Source organism: Cucumis melo, unplaced genomic scaffold, assembly GCF_025177605.1.
Source record: "Cucumis melo cultivar AY unplaced genomic scaffold, USDA_Cmelo_AY_1.0 utg000416l, whole genome shotgun sequence".
In the NCBI taxonomy this organism is placed as follows: domain Eukaryota; kingdom Viridiplantae; phylum Streptophyta; class Magnoliopsida; order Cucurbitales; family Cucurbitaceae; genus Cucumis; species Cucumis melo.
The window spans coordinates 1-5,000 of record NW_026123974.1 but is presented as its reverse complement, the minus strand read 5'-3'; positions in this window follow the sequence as shown (position 1 = coordinate 5,000).

Below are 5,000 nucleotides of genomic sequence, written 5' to 3'. Positions count from 1 at the left end.
TCATCTATTCCATGACCGGAACAGGAGGGGATACACGTTACACCACGATTTTGAATCAGAAGAGAGATTTCAAGAAATGGCAGATCTATTCACTCTATCAATAACCGAGCCGGATCTGGTGTATCATAAGGGATTTGCCTTTTCTATTGATTCCTACGGATTGGATCAAAAACAATTCTTGAATGAGGTATTCAACTCCAGGGATGAATCGAAAAAGAAATATTTATTGGTTCTACCTCCTATTTTTTATGAAGAGAATGAATCTTTTTATCGAAGGATCAGAAAAAAAATGGGTCCGGACCTCCCCCGGGAATGATTTGGAAGATCCAAAACAAAAAATAGTGGTATTTGCTAGCAACAACATAATGGAGGCAGTCAATCAATATAGATTGATCCGAAATCTGATTCAAATCCAATATTATGGGTACATAAGAAATGTATTGAATCGATTCTTTTTAATGAATAGATCCGATCGCGACTTGGAATATGGAATTCAAAGGGATCAAATAGGAAATGATACTCTGAATCATAGAACTATAATGAAATATACGATCAACCAACATTTATCAAATTTCAAAAAGGGTCAGAAGAAATGGTTCGATCCTCTTATTTTGATTTCTCGAACCGAGAGATCCATGAATCGGGATCCTAATGCATATAGATACAAATGGTCCAATGGGAGCAAGAATTTCCAGGAACATTTCATTTCTGAGCAGAAGAGCCATTTTCATTTTCAAGTAGTGTTCGATCGATTACGTATTAATCAATATTCGATTGATTGGTCTGAGGTTATCGATAAAAAAGATTTGTCTAAGTCACTTCGTTTCTTTTTGTCCAAGTTACTTGTTTTTTTGTCCAAGTTTCTTCTCTTTTTGTCTAACTCACTTCCTTTTTTCTTTGTGAGTTTCGGGAATATCCCCCTTCATAGGTCCGAGATCCACATCTATGAATTGAAAGGTCCGAATGATCAACTCTGCAATCAGTTGTTAGAATCAATAGGTCTTCAAATCGTTCATTTGAAAAAATTGAAACCCTTCTTATTGGATGATCATTATACTTCCCAAAAATCGAAATTCTTGATCAATGGAGGAACAATATCACCATTTTTGTTCAATAAGATACCAAAGTGGATGATTGACTCATTCCATACTAGAAATAATCGCAGGAAATCCTTTGATAACACGGATTCCTATTTCTCAATGATATCCCACGATCAAGACAATTGGCTAAATCCCGTGAAACCATTTCATAGAAGTTCATTGATATCTTCTTTTTATAAAGCAACTCGACTTCGATTCTTGAATAATCCACATCACTTCTGCTTCTATTGTAACAAAAGATTCCCTTTTTATGTGGATTATGTGGAAAAGGCCCGTATCAATAATTATGATTTTACGTATGGACAATTCCTCAATATCTTGTTCATTCGCAACAAAATATTTTCTTTGTGCGGCGGTAAAAAAAAAACATGCTTTTTTGGAGAGAGATACTATTTCACCAATCGAGTCACAGGTATCTAACATATTCATACCTAACGATTTTCCACAAAGTGGTGACGAAAGGTATAACTTGTACAAATCTTTCCATTTTCCAATTCGATCCGATCCATTCGTTCGTCGAGCTATTTACTCGATCGCAGACATTTCTGGAACACCTCTAACAGAGGGACAAATAGTCAATTTTGAAAGAACTTATTGTCAACCTCTTTCAGATATGAATCTATCTGATTCAGAGGGGAAGAACTTGCATCAGTATCTCAATTTCAATTCAAACATGGGTTTGATTCACACTCCATGTTCTGAGAAATATTTACCATCCGAAAAGAGGAAAAAACGGAGTCTTTGTCTAAAGAAATGCCTTGAGAAAGGGCAGATGTATAGAACCTTTCAACGAGATAGTGCTTTTTCAACTCTCTCAAAATGGAATCTATTCCAAACATATATGCCATGGTTCCTTACTTCGACAGGGTACAAATATCTAAATTTGCTATTTTTAGATACTTTTTCAGACCTATTGCCGATACTAAGTAGCATCCAAAAATTTGTATACATTTTTCATGATATATATGATCCATGCATAATATCATGGCGAATTCTTCAGAGAAAATTGTGTCTTCTACAATGGAATCTGATAAGTGAGATTTCGAGTAAGTGTTTACCTAATCTTCTTCTGTCCGAAGAAATGATTCATCGAAATAATGAGTCACCATCGATATCGACACATCTGAGATGGCCAAATGTTCGGGAGTTCCTCTATTCAATCCTTTTCCTTCTTCTTATTGCTGTATATCTCGTTCGTACACATCTTCTCTTTGTTTCTCGAGCCTATAGTGAGTTACAGACAGAGTTCGAAAAGGTCAAATCTTTGATGATTCCATCATACATGATTGAGTTGCGAAAACTTCTGGATAGGTATCCCAGGAATTCTTTCTGGTTAAAGAATCTCTTTCTAGTTGCTCTGGAACAATTAGGAGATTCTCTAGAAGAAATATGGGGTTCTGCTTCTGGTGGCAACATGCTATGGGGTGGCGGTCCCGCTTATGGGGTCAAATCAATACGTTCGAAGAAGAAAGATTGGAATATCAATCTCATCGATCTCATAAGTATCATACCAAATCCCATCAATCGAATCGCTTTTTCGAGAAATACGAGACATCTAAGTCATACAAGTAAAGAGATATATTCATTGATAAGAAAAAATGTGAACGGTGATTGGATTGATGAGAAAATCCAATCCTGGGTCTCGAACAGTGATTCGATTGATGATAAAGAAAGAGAATTCTTGATTCAGTTCTCCACCTTAACGACAGAAAAAAGGATTGATCAAATTCTATTGAGTCTGACTCATAGTGATCATTTATCAAAGAATGACTCTGGTTATCAAATGATTGAACAACCGGGAGTAATTTACTTACGATACTTAGTTGACATTCATAAAAAGTATCTAATGAATTATGAGTTCAATACATCCTGTTTAGCAGAAAGACGGACATTCCTTGCTCATTATCAGACAATCACTTATTCACAAACCTCGTGTGGGGCTAATAGTTTTCATTTCCCATCTCATGGAAAACCCTTTTCGCTCCGCTTATTAGCCCTCCCCCCCTCTAGGGGTATTTTAGTGATAGGTTCTATAGGAACTGGACGATCCTATTTGGTCAAATACCTAGCGACAAACTCCTATCTTCCTTTCGTTACAGTATTTCTGAACAAGTTGCTGGATAAGAAGCCTAAGGGTTTTCTTATTGATGATAGTGACGATATTGATGATAGTGACGATATTGATGATAGTGGCGATATTGATGATAGTGACGATATCGACCGTGACCTTGATACGGAGCTGGAGCTTCTAACTATGATGAATGCGCTAACTAAGGATATGATGCTGGAAATAGACCGATTTTATATCACCCTTCAATTCGAATTAGCAAAAGCAATGTCTCCTTGCATAATATGGATTCCAAAACATTCATAATCTGTATGTGACTGAGTCGAATTACTTATCCCTTGGTATTAGTGAACTATCTCTCCAGGGATTTTGAAAGATGTTCCACTACAAATATTCTTGTTATTGCTTCGACCCATATTCCCCAAAAAGTGGATCCCGCTCTAATAGCTCCGAATAAATTGAATACATGCATTAAAATACGAAGGCTTCTTATTCCACAACAACGAAAGCACTTTTTCACTCTTTCATATACTAGGGGATTTCGCTTGGAAAAGAAAATGTTCCATACTAATGGATTCGGTTCCATAACCATGGGTTCCAATGTACGAGATCTTGTAGCACTTACCAATGAGGCCCTATCGATTAGTATTACGCAGAAGAAATCAATTATAGACACTAATATAATTCAATCTGCTCTTCATAGACAAACTTGGGATTTGCTATCCCAGGTAAGATCGTTTCAGGATCATGCGATCCTTTTCTATCAGATAGGAAGGGCTGTTGCACAAAATGTACTTCTAAGTAATTGCTCCATAGATCCTATATCTATCTATATGAAGAAGAAATCATGTAACGAAGGGGGTTCTTATTTGTACAACTGGTACTTCGAACTTCAAACGAGCATGAAGAAATTAATGATACTTCTTTATGTTTTGATTTGTTCTGCCGGATTGGTCGTTCAAGACCTTTGGTCTCTACCCCGGACCCGATGAAAAAAATGGGATCTATGGACTCGTTGAGAATGATTCTGATCTAGTTCATGGCCTATTAGAAGTAGAAGGCGCTCTGTTGGGATCCTCACGGACAGAAAAAGATTGCAGTCGATTTGATAATGATCGAGTGACATTGCTTCTTCGGCCCGAACCCAGGAATCCCTTAGATATGATACAAAATGGATCTTGTTCTATCGTTGATCAGAGATTTCTCTATCAACAATACGAATCGGAGTTTGAAGAAGGGGAAGGAGTCCTCGACCCGCAACAGATAGAGATAGAGGAGGATTTCTTCAATTACATAGTTTGGGCTCCTAGAATATGGCGCCCTTGGGGCTTTCTATTTGATTGTATCAAAAGGCTCAATGAATTGGGATTTCCCTATTGGGCTAGGTCATTTCGGGGCAAGCGGATCATTTATGATAAAGAGGATGAGCTTCAAGAGAATGATTTGGAGTTCTTGCAGAGTGGAACCGTGCAGTACCAGACACGAGATAGATCTTCCAAAGAACAAGGCTTTTTTCGAATAAGCCAATTCATTTGGGATCCTGCAGATCCACTCTTTTTCCTATTCAAAGATCATCCTTTTGTCTCTGTGTTTTCACATCGAGAATTCTTTGGAGATGAAGAGATGTCAAAGTGGCTGCTTCCTTCCCCAATATATTGGTCTATATCTCTACATAAACCCTTGTTTATCAAGAATACGCAAGAAAAGTACTTCGGATTGTTGATTCATCGCCAGAGATGGCTTAGAACCAATAGTTCATTATCTAATGGATTTTTCCGTTCTAATACTCCATCCGAGAGTTATCAGTATTTATCAAATCTGTTCCTATCTAA